The sequence below is a fragment of the Agelaius phoeniceus genome, chromosome 3 (genome assembly GCF_051311805.1).
Source record: "Agelaius phoeniceus isolate bAgePho1 chromosome 3, bAgePho1.hap1, whole genome shotgun sequence".
Lineage (NCBI taxonomy): Eukaryota > Metazoa > Chordata > Aves > Passeriformes > Icteridae > Agelaius > Agelaius phoeniceus.
Window position 1 is genome coordinate 111076734 of NC_135267.1, and position 19367 is coordinate 111096100.

At 49.2% G+C, this 19367-nt stretch overlaps 1 protein-coding gene across 4 annotated transcripts in view; it reads left to right on the forward strand.

Moving 5' to 3' along the window:
• ACSS1 (acyl-CoA synthetase short chain family member 1) overlaps positions 1-3030 on the forward strand; it is a 40692-nt gene extending 37662 nt beyond the window's left edge. The window contains exons 15-18 of one of the 4 annotated variants that reach the window (XR_013181572.1): positions 471-685; positions 1212-1317; positions 2313-2457; positions 2690-3027. The gene's annotated coding sequence lies outside the window, so the exon portion shown is untranslated. Of the gene's footprint in view, positions 1-470; positions 686-1211; positions 2458-2689 lie in introns of all 4 variants that reach the window. The other 3 variants (XR_013181571.1, XR_013181573.1, XR_013181574.1) reach the window with 3 other exon arrangements.
• Positions 3031-19367: the final 16337 nt, after the last annotated feature.

A 19367-nucleotide genomic window follows, 5' to 3' on the forward strand; every position in this document is an offset into this window, starting at 1 on the left:
AGCCTCACACAGAGGTGAGGTGGGAGCTGGGCCGCTCTCTGTTGGGAGGAAGGCTCTTGTGGCAGCCCAGAGAGGCTGTGCACATTGCCAGGGAACAGCTGTGGTCTGCATGTGCCCCCTGCAAGGAGCTGTGCTGCTGCCAGTGCCCCTGCAGCTGCAGGGCTGCTGAGCTGTGGGGCAGGCAGAGGAGCAGGAGGGTGCCTGTGCAGCTGAGCCTTTCCTGGAGAGCACAGGGCTCTGGGCTCCCTGCTGTCCCAGGGCAGCCCTGAGGCCAGGCTGTGCCTGTGGCAGCTCCATGGAAGTGGCTCAGGGTTTCCCCCTGGCCTGATTCAAGTTGCTGCCATTCAGACCATGTTTCCCTGTGCAGCTGTTTAGAAGTTTCCAGGGAATCTGTCCCATGAAATACAGAACTTCAGGTGCTTTAGGGTTGCATTGCAGGCTCTGATCCATTTTGTGTCTCCACTTTGCAGGCCTGACTGGCTCCCCTCTTGCCAAGAGGGTTTCCCTGGCAAATCCCTCCATGCTCCTTCCTTCCAAGCCATTGCCTCCCATCCAGAAGAGCTCTCTTGCAACCATGGCAAGCAAGATACTGAGCAGAGAGCAAGAGATTGGCAAAAATGTCACCAGTTATGATGAGGACAGTAGAAAAACCCAGGAGCAGAGTTCAGAGAGAAAAGGACGTAAGGTAAGGAAACCAAGCTAAGTCCAGTGTGGTGAATGTTCAGTTTATGTGCAATAGGAAGAGCTCTGAGACCTTTTCCTGTGCTGTGAGCCCAGGGACATCCTTCAGAATGACTCTGTGGGCACTTCAGAGATGGAGATCAGCACTGGCTGTGAGGCACCTTAGGGGCAGGGAGAGAACAGTGATCTAAACCCACTGCCATGCCATCCTAAAGGCCAGTGGAGGCAGTGGCACCCCAGAACACCTTGATGCCAATGCCAGCTGGGAATGCAGCCACACTTGCAGATTAGTGAGCACGACGAGTGAGCTGAGAAATGTGGGACATGGTCTCTCCCTCACCAGTTCCCTTTCCATTCCCCATCCTGAGCCAAGCTGCTGCATCAGGTTGACTTTTCCTGTCAGTCCCATGAGAGCATGGCTAAACTTCTTGAGGCATCAAAGGGGGCAAGCTGGATTCTTTATCTGAGCACTCTATTCTTTATCTGAGCACTCTATTCTTTATCTGAGCACTCTGTTCTGCTATTTCCAGGTTCTCTTGACGCCCATATGTCCCAGTGTTGGGGTTATGAAGAAGAGGTCATTGCTGCCACCTTTGATCCCCCCTATACCCAAGGCAGGCAGTCCAGCCTTTGGCAGTGAGTACAAGGTGAAGGCTGAGCATGGCTCAGCCTCACACAGAGGTGAGGTGGGAGCTGGGCCTCTCTCTGGCAGGAGGAAGGGTCTTGTGCCAACTCAGAGAGCCTGTGCCCATTGCCAGGGAATGGCTGTGCCCTGCATGTGCCCCCTGCAATGAGCAGGAGCATGTTTCCCTGTGCAGCTATTTAGAAGTTGCCAGGAAAATGTGTCCCATGAAATATGGAGCTTTAGATGCTTTAGTTTTGCATTGTGGCCCCTGTTACATTTTGTGTCTTCACTCTGCAGACCTGACTGAGTGTGGCGATCCCAAAAAATTTTTCCTGGACACTCCCTATGTGCCCTTACGTGCCAAGCTCTTGCCTCCCATCCAGAAGAGTTCTCTTTCTTCTGAGCCCAGTAAGATGTGCAAGAAGAAGAAACGGGAATGTAGGGAAAATCTCACTGTCTCTGATGACAGCTGTGGGAATAAGAAGGAGCTGATTTCAGCAGGAAAAGTATGTAAGGTCAGGAAAGAAAGCAAAATCCTGTATGGTAGATTTTCAGTTTATGTTCTGTAGGAAGCTCTGAGACCTTTTCCTGTGCTGTGAGCCCAGGGAAGCAGCTGAGCCAAGGAAGAGCTCAGCTGGACACTGTGCTTCAGGCTGTCTTTGCAATGGGTGTGTAGTGCAGACTTCATGTCCTCAGCATGTATCAGTAACAGGAGAGGTCCTGGAATGGTTTCTGGGCTCTGTCGTGGTTCCTCATCTGTCTCATGCCTGAGAAAACACCAATAAGCAGTCAGAGCAGCTCAAGCTGTCCACTCTTATCAAGTGTATCTCGGTCTATCCCTCACCATTTCTCTTTCTATTCCGTACCCTAGGCCAAGCTGCTTCATCAGTCTGACTCTTCTTTTCCTGCCCAAGTCCCAGCTAAGAGCATGGCTAAATTTCTTGAGGCATCAAATGGGGCAAGGCTGGATGCTCTTGAGCTGAGCAGAGTGCTGTACTCTTTCTAGGTTTCCTTGATGCCTGCATGTTCCAGTGCTGGGGTTATGAAGAAGTGGTCGCTGGGACTGCCTGTAATCCCCCCTATCCGCAAGGCAAACCATCCAGCTCTTGGCAGGGAGGGGAAGGCTGAGCCATGCTCAGCCTCACACAGAGGTGAGGGGGGAGCTGGGGTGGGAGGAAGGCTCTTGTGGCAGCCCAGAGAGGCTGTGCACATTGCCAGGGAACAGCTGTGCCCTGCATGTGCCCCCTGCAATGAGCAGGAGCATGTTTCCCTGTGCAGCTGTTTAGAAGTTTCCAAGTTTCATCTGTCCCATGAAATACGGAGCTTCAGGTGCTTTAGGTTTGCCTTGCAGGCTCTGATATATTTTGTGTCTTCACTTTGCAGATGTGGCTGGCCACAGTCTTTCCAAGAAGTTTTCCCTGGACCCTTCCTATGTTCCCTTACCCACAAAATACTTGCCTCCCATCCCCAAGAGCTCTCTTTCCTCTGATCTCAGGAAGAAGCTGCCACCGGTCCAAAGAGTATTTAAAGAATAGGATTTATGTGTTAGGGTTCATAGTCAACAGATATTCTGTATGTTCTGATATTTAGATGTAATTTTGAATAACTGTGTTTTGATTGTGTCTTTAAATGTTGACGACATATTTTTAATTGTATATACTTTATTTTGATGATTTAAAAAACTTAAATAAATAAATTTAATTTAAATAAACCAAAAGGAGAATGTGAGAGCAGGACCTGCTAGCCTAAAGATTATGGGAATGCAGCTCACTCAATGTGCCAGTGTCTCACCACATCCTTTCCTTACTGGGCTGCTCCTCATCCTCTTTTGCCATGTTTTCTTTGTGTCATTTGTGCTGCTGTTGTAAATGTGTCATTACAACAGGGCCACACATTGACATGTTTGGGGGACAATGGATCCAAAAGATCCTGTCTAGTCAAAAGTTTTCTACCTAGATGAGTTCTGTGCTCACCAAAGGCCTGAGCAAAGAAACAAAGAGAAGTGTGCCCAAGTGGCAAAGCTTTGCTCCTTTGCAGTCTCACACAGATCTGGCTCACCTGGGTAACCTGTTCCCAGTTCCTCACCAGCCTCACAGTAAAGAATTTCTTCCTAGAAAATTGCAAAGAGAGTAAAAATATTTCTGTAAATACATCAGCAACAAATGGAGGGCTAATGAGAATCTCTGTCTTCTCCTGGACATGGGGAGAAACACAGAACAAAGGTTGAGGAAAAGCCTGAAGAACTGAATGCACTCTTCCCTGGGTAAAAACTGTCAGGATGGCTGGGCCCAGGGAGGGGTGGGATTCAGTGGAATTAAATCCAGCTGGCAGCTGTTCCCCGGGGCTCAGATGTGATTCACATCTTTGTCAATTGACCACGTCAAAGGTGAGCCAGGTGTACCCAGGTGGCCAAGAAGGCCAATGGCATCCTGTCCTGGGTCATGCTTTAGTGGTGGCCTTGGCAGAGTCAGGGGTCTCAGGTTATTGGAAGGACTCGATGATCTTAAAGGTCTTTTCTAATGGAAACAGTTCTGCAATTCTAAACCTCCATTCCTGTTTTGAAGGATGCAGTCCCAAATAGACCTGCATTTGTGTTTTTAAGGAATTTAGCATTGACCTCTCCTTGAAAGTATTAGGATTCAGGCTTTAAATGCTCTCAAAACACTTTTATTCCTTGATCTTAAGCTGTGTGTTTGAATTGAGGTGCTTTTGTGCAGGAAGGTTGGACCATGGGATAAATGCAGGCAATTCAGCTGCAAGGGCACTTGTTTCATCTGCTTTTCTGCTTCCTTTCCCCACTGGTGGCAGATTTGGGAGTATTTGTCTTGTGCTTTGACTTCTGGCTCAGACTTGCTCATGGATGTGTTTTAAAATCTTATCTACCCTTTTGTAGTGAAAAATGCTTGCAGTCTGGTGGGAATTGCTAGAGATAAGGCTTACAAACCAGCCCCCAGTATGATTAGCCCAGTGTCCCTGCTTAAATCCAGGTATGCTTGTATTAGAAAGTAACTATTCCAACTCTCCTGCCCCCTCACATTTTTTTAAATCTTTTTGTAGCTTTTGGGGCAAGTCCTGTGTGCCATGCCAACTCTTTGTTATCAAATGTGTGAAGTGCTGTGGCTGCTGTAGCAGCAGGCTGAGTTCAGTGGAAAAGCTGATTATATCAGCCCACTGAACACTGAGGAAATCTGATGCAGAGTGCAAAGCTGCTTTGAATAGACAGGAGAGATGAGACTTGAAGAAATAATTTTGTGAATGCAGAAAAAGGGATCAAACCTGTGGGACATGGTCTCTCCCTCACCACTCCCCTTTGCATTCCCCATCCTTTCCCAATCAGCTCCATCAGTTTGACTTGTTTATTCCTGCCAGGTGCCAGTTGAGGGCACATCTCAATGTCTTGAGGCATGAATGGGGGCAAGGCTGGATGCTTGATCTGAGCACTGGGTTTTATTCCTTCCTGACCTCCTTGTGTTCTTCCAGCGTTGGGGAAATGAAGAAGGGGTCATTTGGAAAATCTTTGATCCCCGTAATTTGAGCTCCAATCTGTAGAAATTTAGCAAAAGAAGTTGGACATTCAGAGGATAAAAAGAGAAAAAAATGCTTTGGAAGGATTTTTCCTTGCTAGTGAGTGAGTTTCTACCTTAAACCAATCCAAAAGTGCCACCATCCCAGCAGAAGATGGAGGCCAAGAAGAAGAAGGAGAAAGGCTGGACATGCCCAGATTCCTCCATCTTGCCTCCTGAAGCCCCATGCTAAAAACTTCCAAAATCTATTTTTCACCCCATGATAAATTCACTATCATCCTACTTAAACTTTCATGGCTTGTCAATCCTCCTACAAGGTTGGTCATTTTTTCCCTGGGTCAAGATCAAAGGCACAGGGGTCTTGGGCTCTGTGCCAAGGTCTCTGAGCCCCCTGGGCAGGGTCTGGAGCCCTCCAGGGCAGCCAGAGGAATTTCCTGGGTTCCCACAGGTGAGCCCCAGGCAGGGCTCAGCCCTTGGGCATGGTCAGCACAAAAGTGTTTCTGAAGATCACCATGGGCTGAGGGGAGCCTTGTGCTGTCAGCTCCTCTGTCCATGGGCAGGGTGGGAAGGGCGGGTTGGGCATGGCCAAGATTCAGTGACTGCCCACAGGAAAAATCTCAGCCTTGTTGTTCTCTGAATTTTCAGGAAGGAAAAAACCCTGCCTGTAGGTATGTAGGGGGATAGAATAGAAGAAAATAAAGATAGAGTAGAAAGTAATCTCAGCCCTAAGGAGCTGCAGCTGGGCCAATGATCAAAGATTGGGAGCAGGCCTGACTTTACCAGGCCACAGCTGTAAGCAGTGAGAAGAAGATGCTATAAAAGAGTGGCTGGGGTGGCTGGGTGAGAAGGGCACTGGAGTCAGTTGGCTGCTTTGTGAGAAGAAAGAGTCAGTGCTCTGAGGAGCTGCCCATGCACAACAGCAGGAAGGTCTGGAACTTTTGTGATAAGGAGACAGCAGTATGGAACCCCTGCAATGAGATGGCAACACAGGTCAGGTTTGGCTTTGGAGCTCCTCCTGGGGCAACTCAGGGAATTACTCAGATGGATTCAGGTCCAGAGCAAGCAGCGTTGATGCCAGCTTGCCTATTGCTGCACTGTTTCATGGGCAGACGTTAAAAACGCCAATCATTGTTTTTAACATTTTTAAAAGTTTAATAGTAATAAAATGGTTATAAAAATAGTAATACAATTAGAGTAATAATAATTTGGACAAATTGAATTAGGACAATATGAGACAATAAATACAAAGAGTTACAGACAGTCCGGGTACCTTTTTCTGGGCAGCACGAGCCTGAAAAAGGACCCACATTAACAGAGGATTAACCCTTAAAAGCAATAACCTGTTGCATATTCATACACCTCATACATGATGCATAAATTCCATTCAAACACAGGATTCTGTCTGGTCAGTGTCAGCTTCTTCCTCTGAATCCTAACAGTGCCTTTGAGGCAGGAAGACGTTGGTTTCTTCTGATAAGAGGGCAATCAGTTCTTCTTCTCTGAAAGATTGAGGTGTCCTGTGGCTGCTATCTTGCTGCAAGTCCTTTCTTTTTAAAAAAAGAATCCTACATGGCATCATTTCTATTTTAACAATTTTTATCACCTGAAACTATATTTAACACAGTACTTAAGAGAATTAATACAGCATTACTTTCTAACACGACATATATAATATTCATTTTAATATTTGCAAAAAGCCACTCATAAAATACATGCATTTTTCACAGCAGAGTAGGCAGCTAAGACGTCCTAAAAAGTAACAATTGGCCCAGCTGCCACCATCAGCGCTGAGAGCTTTGGCTGTCCTGCTCTCCCTGCCCCACTCGTGCTGTGTGGGCTCCTTGCTGCTCCTTCCCCCAGGCCCTGGGGAGGGAGGCACAGCTGAGGCTGCTGGCTGGCTCCCGTGTCCTTGCGGGTGTTTTTATTTTTTTATTTTTATTTTTCAAATTTTATTTTTATTTTTTCATTTCTGTATTTTATTTTTTAAATTATTTACGTTTCTTTAAGGGTTTTTAGGGTTCCTTTACCGGTTCTTTACGGTTTTTAGGGTTTCTTTACCGGGGCTCTACGCCGATTGCGCCGGCTCTACGCCAAATGCTTAGCCGCACGCCGTTTGCGCAGGCGCACGCCGAGTGCGAAGGCTCTACGCCAAATGCTCAGCTGCCCACCGACTGCGCAGGCGCACGCCGAGTGCGAAGGCTCTACGCCAAATGCTCAGCTGCCCACCGACTGCGCAGGCGCACGCCGTTTGCGCCGGCTCTACGCCGATTGCGGAGGCTGCACGCTGATTGCGAAGGCTCTACGCCAAATGCTCAGCCGCACGCCGTTTGCGCAGGTTGCACACCGATGATGCAGGCGCACGCCGATTGCGCTGGCTCTACGCCAAATGCTCAGCCGCACGCCGATTGCGGAGGCTGCACGCCGATTGCGCACGCGCACGCCGATTGCGAAGGCTCTACGCCAAATGCTCAGCCGCGCGCCGACTGCGCAGGCGCACGCCGTTTGCGCAGACTCTACGCTATTTGCGCAGTTTCTACGCCGATTGCGCAGGCTGCACGCCGATTGCCAAGGCTCTATTCCAAATGCTCAGCCGCACGCCGACTGCGCAGGCTCTACGCCGTTTGCGCAGGCTCTACGCCGTTTGCGCAGCCTCTACGCCGATTGCGCAGGCTGCACGCCGATTGCCAAGGCTCTATTCCAAATGCTCAGCTGCACGCCGACTGCGCAGGCTCTACGCCGTTTGCGCAGGCTCTACGCCGATTGCGCCGAACTTGGAACAATTTCCAGCACCTAAAGGGCTACAGAAGAGCTGCAGAGGGACTTTTTACAGGCACGTGCAATTGTAGGACAAGGGGGAATGACTTTAAACTGACAAGGGAATGTTTTCAATTGGATAGTAGGCAGAAATTCTTCACCGTGACGGTGCTGATGCTCTGGAACATCTTGCTCAGGGAAGTCTGACCGTGGTCCCTGGTGTTCTTGCCTTCTTCTAGCCATTCAGTGGTGGCTGGGAGCTGGGATTAACTTCTTAAAATAATGGAAAAAACTTGAATCTATGAATTTGATGCATATTGAATATTGGCCTTTAAAGCCTGGTTCTTTTTTTTTTTTTTTTTTTAATAATAATATGTAGAGCCTCTTTGTCTGGTAGTGACGTCCATCCTTCCATTCCTGGGCCATCCATGCCAGAGGAGGTGACCCTTTGTCAAACACCTGTCCTTTTAGGGTCAGGTGTTCTTAGGAGCTTAAGATTAGACTTAATTTACTGCAGACTGCTCAGACCTTGCTGGGAGGTGGCAAGAGATCAGCCAAGAGTATCAGAATGATCCCCTCTGGCCTATTTGTATTTCTGTACAAGCAGTGATGATCTTTCCTCTAAGCGCCTCTTGGCTTTAGGCGGGGCTTGAAAAAACAGAAATCTCCCAGACATCCAAGTGAATGAAATGAATAATGTATTGAAGAAGTAAAATTGCTTGGCATAGGGTCAAGTGAGACAGTCCTGGTGGCACGTCCTGCTGGATGGGAGGGAGGGAGGGAGGCAGTGGGGGTGCTCTGACACTCCTGCCCAGGCAATGCCTGGCCACAAAAACTGCTCCGGTATTCCTGAAAGGCTCTGAAGTGTGTCCTGTCCACAGCTCGTGTCCTCCATGCCCAGTTAATCCCAAGGTCCAAGGTTGTGTGGGCATGAGCTACAGGTCTGAGTTGTGCCCATTTGTGTTTTGTTTCTGTCAATGAAGTCCCTTTCGTTTTGTGCGTGTCAGAGGAAGCAATTGAGGTGCAGCAGGTCTCTCTGGCAGGAGCCAGGGGATGGTTTTGGCTCTTGCAAAGATGAATCTGTTCCCTTTAGGTGCCAGTCCTTCCATCTCAACTGACGTGAGACTCCTCCACGCTTTTCTATTCCACCTCATTGCCCGGATCCATAACTCTGGTCAGGAAAAATTGCCTTCCAGCAGAGGGAAGAGATTCATTTTTGCTGTGAGCAGAGTCCATGCAGGTTTGCCATGAGGTTTTAGCAAGGCAGCAGGAATTAAAGGGCACATCTGGAGCTGATGAGCCATTTGGTTATCAGCCTGTTTCATGGCACAGTGTCAATAATCTCTCAGCACTCCATGAAGGGAGAGGCTTTCAGGGCATGCAGCTCTTGTTGGTTCATGACTGCCTCCTAATCCTCATTTTCACCGTGTGCTGATTCAAGGTCTCCCAGTGCTTTTTGCAGAGCACAACTGTTTTGCAGTTAGGACTGCCCAGGGAAAGGGGTGCTGGGCTGAAATGCACCATGAGAGGCCAGCAGAGGCAGTGAATCCCTAAGGCCATTGCTCAGGGGTGCTTATTTACCCAAATTGAAAATGAATCTGCTGCTGGGAGGAGGGGGAAAACCTTTTTCCAGGTTTAACCAGAAAGGAAGAGGAATGCACATTGCTAAAGGACAGAAATGATTCCATAATGGAAACAAAGCTGAGTCTAGGAGACCTTGATTTTTGGAAATACATTGAACTGCTCCTCTAAAGACTTAATTTTAGATGCTGTCAGCACCCACAGTGAGGCGGTTTGTTGGTTGTTTTGTTTGGTTTTTTTTCCTGTGGAGGGATTAAATAATTATGTAAAAACCAACTCAACCCAGCAAATATTGGCAGTGTGGCAGTGCCATGACAGAGAGCAGTGCCACACTGAAAGCAAGCTGATGAATTATGTTTGTTTAAACTTGCATTTGAAGAAAACCAAAGCCCAAGCCCTCTTCATTTGATGCTTGGAAGGGCTTCACACAGAGGGCCGGAAGTGTTGGCACATCTGGAGGGGATTCTCTGCCCTGCAGTGACAATTGTGGGGCCCTCCCTTGTGAAAGGGGATGAGAACTTCATGCCCTGCACTGCTCTGCACCTTTGAACAAGGCCAGCTCTTGCTGGGGTGTGATACTGGGGCTGTGAAGGTGACCCCCCCCGACAGCAATGCCAGGTGGATGCTCCTGAGCCCTGGGCTCTGCAGGCTTGCACAGGAAAATGCTCACTCCTGAGCCTGGCTCCTGGCTGAGAGGTTTCATGTGGGTGTCTGTCAGTTCATTTCTGTGCCTCACCTATTGTAGTTCCTCAGATGAAGAAGTCAATCTTTTCTAAAGTTCTAATGTGAGAGCTAAAATCCCTCTTGTAGTGCAGAGGCAGCAGCAATTTGCCAGCCCAGCTCCGTCCTGGGGCTGTGCCCATGTCCTGGCAGGGGGTTTGGTTGCTGCTGGCCCTGCTGGCACAGAGACCTTGTCCTTTGCTGGGGCATTGCAAGGAAAGGGAGGAAGAAGGGCTCAGAGTCCATCTTGGGTGATGCTGCTCTTCCATGGCTGCCAAAAGGAAGGGAATCTGCTGGCTTCATCTGCAGAGCCCCAGATTGCCAGAGATGGGAAGGGACGATGGTGATGCTGATGATGGCTGAAGGTGCAAAGCCTCTGTTTTCTGTGCTGTGAACCACAAGGCTGGTGCACAAAATGCTCATCAAATGCAGAAATGAAGCTCATTCAGGCAGTTGTCTTTCCAGGGTGTCAGTCTGTCAGAGAAAGCTGTACCCAAGCTGGCCTCTCCCAAGCAGTTCTGTATTTTGGGAGGGTTTACAAGCTCTGTTTCCATTGGGACATCAGTTCAGCCCAGCATGCCTGGAGACTGCAATTCCTGGTAGACAAACAGCTGTGCTCTGCTTCCCCCACTCTGGCCAGGTCTTGCTTCTCCCTCCCCAGACACTCCAGGGGACCACAAAACCTGCATTTGTCTCGGTGAAAATGTGCTGAGGGTGGTGAGAAGTTGCACTCCAGGTTGTTTCCAGCACAGGATGCAGAAATGTCCTTTTGTGCTCTCCATAACCAGCAGCAGTTGGAGGCTGCAGGAGTGTTTGGAAGCAGCAGGGCTGTGTTTGCTGCAGTCTTCCTGATTTCCCTGAGGGATCTGCTTTTGGCTTTGCTAGAGGTTGGTGTTGGGGCTACAGGAATGTTCACGCAGCTTCAGCTCTTAAAGCCTTTTGGAAAGGATCTCCAGCTGTGAGCTCTCCATCCTTCCAGAGCAGCCTCTTAAACCAACTCCTGCTGGTCAGGGACAGAGCCAGTGCCTTGTTTGCTCACTTGTGAGGAAACAGCTCTGCAGAAATTCCCAAGTCTCTCTGTAAACAGCTCCTCACTGAGATGCTGCCCTTCAGGCTTTGGTTGTGAAGGGTGTGAGGAAAGCAAGCAGCTCTGAAGCAGATGAGCCCCCTCTTGCCTGTTGGAGTGTTGGATAAAGCAAAGATGAACCTTCAAGGTCCCTTCCCACCCAAACCAGTCCATGGTTCTTTGGCCTGGAGGCAAGGGTGCACCTGTCACCTCATTTCTCTGCACAGAGAAAAGCAAGGCACAATTCTTCCCAAGAATATTTCTGGGATTCACATTCTCTGAACCTCGGAGGAAGGAAAAACCATTCTTATCTCCTTTGCTGTGCCTGTGTTTGTGCAACATGGAGATGGTTTACCCACAGTGGTGGTGTTTTGTTTCCTTGGCCTGTCAGGGCCAGGTGTGTGTGTGTGTGTGGGGACTGTGGGGTGACAGTCACAAGTTCTGTGCAGTGTGAGCAGGGTTGAGTGCTTGGCAGGTTCAGTTTAGATGTAATGTAATGTAGTATAATAAAGTCATTAATTAGCCTTCTGATAAGGCAGCATGAAGATTGGAAATATTTGCACATATGATACTAAAGCACACATGAGCCACCTTTCTGAGAGACAAAGACACAAGACTTGGCCCATCCCTAACTTAAAAAATAATAGAGATTTTTAACCTATTAATTTAGCTATTAATAGCTAAAAAATAATAGAGATTTTTAACCTATTTTTGAAGAACTCTCTAAAACTAATGGCAGATGATCCAGCTCTTTTATCTGGCAAGCTTCCATGCAAAATTTCCTGCTGATGCTGGCTCAGAGAGATGGAGATTTGAGAGGAGGGGGAAGAACAAAGTGCCATAGGGCTTTATTGGATGAGCCTTGCAAGGTTTCTGCAAGCTTCTCTTGCAAGGTTGATGAACCTTGTGCTTGTTCCCTTCAGTTTTGCTCAGTGTTTGAACCCTGCTTTATCTCCTGTAGTCCAGATGACAACATTTACCCATCTTTAGAAAATTCAGTGGGATGCTCTTCAAACAACGAGTGACTTTGCAGCAGTGAGGGCAGCAAGTTGATGGTTTTACCTCAATCTATAGTTTTTCAATATTGCTAGAGAAAGTGCTTTTCTGTGAAATGTCCTCTTTGGTTAGATCATGCAAATTTAGTGCTGGCTGGTGCTTCCATAAGATGAAGAGTAAGAATAACTCAGGAATGTTTCATCATTTGTCTCTGCGCTGGTCAGAAATGGTAATTTGAGCTCCAAACTGTAGAAATTTAGCAAAAGGATTTGGACATTCAGAGGATAAAAATATAAAAAATGCTTTGGAAGGATTTTCCCTTGCTAGTGAGTGACTTTGTACCTGTAGGAGCGTTGGGGGGGTAGCACGGTCGGGAGAGACGGAGCCGAGAGATCTCTGAAGCCAGGTCATGGAACTTGGGGTTTATTGCCAAGGGCCTGGGTGCAGGGGCCTTTGGGAACTTGGGGTTTATTGCCAAGGGCCTGGGTGCAGGGGCCTTTGGGAACTTGGGGTTTATTGCCAAGGGCCTGGGTGCAGGGCCCTTCTGGGAGGTGCCAGCCACACCTGAGAGCAGGCATGAGAGAAGAGAGGGGTAGAGAGGATGAGAGGGTAAGAGCATAAAAGGGTAAGAGAGCAAAGGCATAAGAGAGTAAAAAGGGGTAAGAGGGTAAAAGGCAAGAGAGCAAAGTTCCCGTTACAATACAATAAATCTTCTTCTGTGTTGAATATTCTGATTCTCAGTAACCAATCTAATACAATATACAAATCCTATAGCATTTACATACAGCCTATAGGAATCACTACAATACCATACTGTGTTACATTTTAAACCCTAAAAGCTCCTCTTTGGACCCCTTCTGCTGAGCTAGTAGGGTCTGCTCTGACCCTTGGACCTGTCTGCAAGCAGAGGGAATTGTTTCATCAAAAGGGGATTACCTTCAGCTGGCCACACCATTGTTTCCCTGTTGTTCAGTATGTAAGGGATCTCAAAGCTTGCTTTCATTTCAATCTTACTTCTAGATTCTATATTCTCAAAATCTTTTGCCAGGCAATCATATTTATAAGGCTTTTCTGTTTCATCTTCCCCAACATCTCTCCAGTTCTGATGAACAACTAAGGTATTAGACACTGTCTTCCTCATAATCGTTTGCACACACTGAAGTATACAGGGTACTGCTACTAACACTACCATTGTTACTATTAGAATAATCAAGCCTATTTTACAGAGTTCCTTTAGGCAAGGTGCAAAGCTCCAACCATCAAACAAACTGTCTAGCCAAGATGGGTCACCTATTGTAATTTGGTTAGCTAAATCCTTTAGGTTCTGTAGCTGTTTATGAATGGAAACAGAATGATCAGATAAGTTCATACAGCACAATCCTTCAAAATCTTCACAACCATGCCCATGTGCTAGTAAAAGAAAATCAATGGCAGCTCTCTTTTGTAGAGTGGCATGTCTGACCGCTTCTTCATCTGTCAACAAGTCACTGATTGCAGTAGAGGTGTATAGTAGAGGAAATGTATTGTATTTGAATATTTGTATTAGAATATCTATATAGAGGCTTTGCCCTTGATGGGCTGCAGCTGTGATGTCCTTAATTGGGCTGCAGCTGTAACCCATGAAGATGACTGGGATAAAAGGGGGCAGGTTAGCCAGTCAGGGAGAGCCTTGGAGGAGCCCTGACCTGAGAGAGAACAGCATGCAGCAGAAGGAGTCTGTGCTGTGAAGATCAGCAGCCATAAGAACACACCAAAGAGGTATGGACTTTAGAAGTCCGAGAATATCATTATGGGACTCTAGAAATAGAAGAACAACTACAGAGGTGGCATTTACTTCTTTGCTGAGCCAACACCCTAACTTGTTTAATTGTGTCAATGCCGCTGAGGAACCCCACCGAGGTAGGAAAATGCTTGCAACAATTGATTTTTCCAGAGTTCCAAGGGTGAAAATCACTATCACAGTTGCTTTCATATTGATGTCCCCAGGAGGACCTAATCTTTCTGCTTTTCTTTTTGACTACCTCTTTGACACTGGGAGCAATCATTGTAAGTTGTGCCAAGGCACAAGGGCCACCATCTGTTTTTGAGGGTATACCTTGCCAGGCCCTGTCTGCCCAGATGAGCCAGATTCCTCTAGGGAATTGAACAGGAAGTTTGTTAAAGCGACCTGTGTGAGGTTTGTCACATGGAAGAAGCTTAGTTTGATTATGCCAAGAAGTCATATTGCTATAAGCTGGGTGATAGGGGGTAACGTTTAACTGAGGGCTGTCTTCTCCTAGGAAATGAAAGAAGTAACAGGTTTCCATAGTTAATGAGCCTAGGATTTCTAGCTCTTGAAGGTCAGATTTATCAGCTTTAGAATTATCAATATCAATTGGAGTTTCTGGCTGGGAGTTGGGGAAATGTGATGATCATCATATGGCCAATATTTATCAAGAGTAACATTATCAAAACCTTTTGGAAAAGGTACTCCAACTAGACAGGTTTGTGAAAAAAAGCTAATCACTTGTTTTTAAAATTTTAAAAGTTTAATAGTAATAAAATGTTTATAAAAATAGTAATACAATTAGGGTAATAATAATTTGGACAAATTGAATTAGGACAATATGAGACAATAGAAACAAAGAGTTACAGACAGTCCAGGTACCTCTTTCTGGGAGCAGGAGCCCGAAAAAGGACACCCATTAACAGAGGATTAACCCTTAAAAACAATAACCTGTTGCATATTTGTACACCTCATACATGATGCAGAAATTCCACTCAAATACAGGATTCTGTCTGGTCATCCTCAGCTTCTTCCTCCAAATCCTAACAGTGCCTTCAAGGAGGGAAGAAGTTGGTTTCTTCTGATAAGAGGGCAATAAATTCTTTTTCTCTGAAAGATTTAGGTGTCCTGTGGCTGCTATCTCACTGTGAGTTCTTTCTTTAAAAAAGTATCCTACATAGCATTGTTTCTATTTTAACATTTTTTATAACCTAAAACTATATTTAACACCCTACTTAAGAGAATTAATATAGCATTACTTTCTAACACAACACATACAATATTCATTTCAATATTTGCAAAAAGCCACTCATAAAATACACACATTTTTCACAGGTTGTAAAAGGTTTGTCAGGGCTTGTGTCAGATAGACAGATGGTATTGGAGCCTGCAGACTTGGCTAAAGCAACCCAGACATTTGTCTTTGGTTGATTTACAGGTAAAGCTTCTGCTTGTGCTGCCTGTGCAGCTGCTTGTGCTGTTTGAGCTGTAAGAGCCCTGTCAATTTTTTCTCCTAGAGTTTTTCCAAGTTCATTTGCCTGGATAGTTGCCACTTGCTGTGGCCTCCCAATTTTGTTACAGGCATCAATTGTTTCAGGCCCTGTGGGTTTTTCTTTTCCTAGGGCTTTGATAACTCTTTTACATTCTGCATTGGCATTATTTTCAATAATGTCCCGTATCATTATTGGGTGAGCGATATCATTGCCGCATTGTCTTTCTGCTGCTTGGATTACCATGTCCACAGATGTGGTAAATGGTTCAGACAAGTCTTGGCTACTCAGATTATAGGCTTTTCCAAAACTTCCTGCAGGCTGAATTTGCAAAAAGGCTCTGGGAGCCATCTTTTTAATGTCATCTAAGGCTGTTTTGGGTAAATTCACTTGATTATCATTCTGATCATCAGAAGGGTCACCAGTCAGCTTAGACATGGCAAGGGTACGAAGGTCTGCATCAGTACTTTGTCTAGAAGTGGCCAGTACCCCTGTAAGCAGTCTTTTCCATTTGAGTTCCCATAGCCTATAGTGTGAGTCTGTGAGAATTACACTAGCAAGATTTTTACAGTCATTTGGTGTGAGTGTATGTCCTTCCAGGGTACTTTTCAGCAGTTGCTTAAAATATGGGGAGCAGACAGCACTGTCCCTTATTGCTTTTTGCAATTCTTTTATCTCATGAGGTGGGATAGCCACCCATGTTCTAGGACACCAGCTTGCTGGCTGAATAGCGCAGGCATAGCTAGAGGATTTAGACTTTCTTCTTTGCCAATCTGGGGTCTGACTTCATGCCAGTCTGTTAGTTGAAAATTACCAAATTATTTTTTGTGAGCTTTCTAATTTTGGGATTAATGCTGACGAATTTACAGGGTTTAATGTCTCGTTTTGGGTTGAGAAATCTGTCCCAAACACTGGGGGGACTCTGGAGCTGTTTGGGAAGAGTTCTTTTTCGAAATTCCTTTGCGTTGGGATCAAAGGTTGGTATTTGCAGGGGGCAAAATAATTCTCTGTCTGTCCTGTATTTATTAAAGCAGCTGTCATCTTCCGCCCTCCCCCTCCTCGTTGCGTGGTTTGTGTGCATGGCTGCGGCTGTGCGGGCGAATCGTGACACAAAGTAGTCCCGCTCAGTGCTAGGAGTGTGGAAGGCGAAAACGCGGTTGGATGATCGGGGAGGTGCGGACGCGATCCGGTGCGGCTTGGGTCGGCTGCGGGATGCGGCGGCGGGGGCAGGGAAGCGGGGCAGGGGGTGGGTACAGGACGTGGCAGCGGAGGCACATTAGGCATCAGTTGTGCAGGGTTGCGTGCTACGGAGGGATCTGTCGGTGAAGTGTCTGTGCTTCGCTCCTCAAGGTCCGGCAGAGAGACGCGGAGGGATACAAGCAAGATGCTGCGTTATTCTGCCGCCTGCTCTGGTGCCGTGTATAGACACGGTGGCGGCAGAAGTGGCGTGGCAGGGCACAGGGATGCCGGCTGTGGCTGGACAGCGGCATGCAGCGGCTCGGAACCGGGAGGCTGTGCCAAAGCTGCAGCGAAAGCAGTGCCCCGGGGGGGGCGGAGAGAGAACTGCTGCGTGCGGCTGATCCCGGAAGCAGCGCTGCGATTGGATGACTCGGCGCGGAGTGATGTTGCTGGTGCGGGGGTTGTAGCAACCACGCATGCGTGGGTTGCGTCCCTTGGTCACCGTGGGGAGCCGTGACGGGCGGGTTGGGGAGTGCGGGAGGTGGCAGAGCTGCGGAAACGGGAGACGGGGCTGCGGCTGCAGTCGTGGAAGGGAACGACGGGATGTCCGTGGCTGCAGGAGGCGGTGGAGCCACGCCATCCAGCAGCTTGGAAGTGGGAGGCTGCGGTGGGGAAGGCGCGGCTCAGCCCGAGGCCGCGGTGGCGAGTGGCGGCGGCAGGGCGGCCGCGTCAGCAGGAGCTGATGCCGGGGTGGCGGGAGGGCAGGAGGAGCGGCGTGGAGGCGGCGGGAGGCTGCTGAGGGGGGGGGCCATGGCGAGCGGTGGGCTGGTCGGCGGCTGGACCGCGGCGTGGCGCCGCTGGGAGCTCGTAAGCCGGGCTGGGGTGGCTGCCGCCCCGGCGGGCAGGGACGGGAGAGGCTGCAAGCACCGGTGCAGATGCCGCGGTGCCGGCACGGGGTGGCTCGGGGGGCCGGGGCAGCCCGGTCCCAGCGCAAGCGGTGCGGTGCTGGGACGGGGGGATGGCGCCGAAACACCAGCAGGGACGGGGTTAGCCACGGGCGTCCGCACTGCCGCGGAGCCCGTGGGCAGCTCGGGCTGTGCCGCATGCGCTTGAACGCCGGGGGCGGGGCAAGGTTCCCGCGGCAGCGGGCACAAGGGCGCCGGGGACACCAGCGTGGCCGTGCCAGGCGTGCTCGGCACCGCAGATCCGGGAGCGGCGGGGGACTGCAAAGACGCGGCAGCGACGGACGCGAGTGGGACTTTGGCCACCATGGGCGCTGTGTCGGCGGGGGCGAGGGGGACTTGGGGGGCGGGAGGAGCGGCCACACTCGCGGGGGTGGGGAGGACCGGCAGGGGCAGGAGGGGGCGGGGCCGCGGATACGCTGGTGGGCGGGCTCGGGGAGGCGGGATTAGGGGGCGGGGCCGGGAGAAAGGCGAAACCGGGGGCGGGAACCGCGGCAGCCGGGACAGCAGGGGCCAACGGGATGGCAAAGGCAGGGATGGCGGGAGCGGTGGGAGGGGCCATGGGGTTGGGTGGGGCGGCTGGGGCAGGGTGGCAGCGGTGAGCAGGACTGTGCTACCGGAGCCGTGGGGTCAGACGTGGAGGTGGGGGGGTGGGGGGCGTGTCCTGTTGTGGACTTGTGGCGGCAAGGAGGGGGGGGACTCGCAGCAAGGGCGGAGCTGGGCGGGGCGATGGCTGCTGGCACTGCCCTTGCAGCAAACAGCTCAAGCAGCGCCCTGCAAGCTGGGACCAGCACCACAGCAGCCATAGCCTGGAATAAGATACTATTAAAGTGCTTTATTTAAACTGTGTCCCAAAAGACAGCCGCGCTTTACGGCACCTTTTACGACAGTCGCGCTTTACGGCACCTTTTACGACAGTTCTGCTTTACGGCACCTTTTACGGCAGTCGCGCTTTACGGCAGTTTTGCGACAGTCGCGCTTTACGGCACCTTTTACGACAGTCGCGCTTTACGGCACCTTTTACGACAGTCGCGCTTTACGGCAGTTTTGCGACAGTCGCGCTTTACGGCACCTTTTACGACAGTTTTGCTTTACGGTACCTTTTACGACAGTCGCGCTTTACGGCAGTTTTTGCGACAGTCGCGCTTTACGGCACCTTTTACGACAGTTCTGCTTTACGGCACCTTTTACGACAGTCGCGCTTTACGGCACCTTTTACGACAGTCGCGCTTTACGGCACCTTTTACGACAGTTCTGCTTTACGGCACCTTTTACGACAGTTCTGCTTTACGGCACCTTTTACGACAGTCGCGCTTTACGGCAGTTTTGCGACAGTCGCGCTTTACGGCACCTTTTACGACAGTCGCGCTTTACGGCACCTTTTACGACAGTCGCGCTTTACGGCACCTTTTACGACAGTTCTGCTTTACGGCACCTTTTACGACAGTCGCGCTTTACGGCACCTTTTACGACAGTTCTGCTTTAAGGCACCTTTTACGACAGTTCTGCTTTACGGCACCTTTTACGACAGTCGCGCTTTACGGCACCTTTTACGACAGTCGCGCTTTACGGCACCTTTTACGGCAGTCGCGCTTTACGGCAGTTTTGCGACAGTCGCGCTTTACGGCACCTTTTACGACAGTTTTGCTTTACGGTACCTTTTACGACAGTCGCGCTTTACGGCAGTTTTTGCGACAGTCGCGCTTTACGGCACCTTTTACGACAGTTCTGCTTTACGGCACCTTTTACGACAGTCGCGCTTTACGGCACCTTTTACGACAGTCGCGCTTTACGGCACCTTTTACGACAGTTCTGCTTTACGGCACCTTTTACGACAGTCGCGCTTTACGGCACCTTTTACGACAGTCGCGCTTTACGGCACCTTTTACGACAGTTCTGCTTTACGGCACCTTTTACGACAGTTCTGCTTTACGGCACCTTTTACGACAGTCGCGCTTTACGGCACCTTTTACGACAGGTTTGCTTTACGGTACCTTTTACGACAGTCGCGCTTTACGGCACCT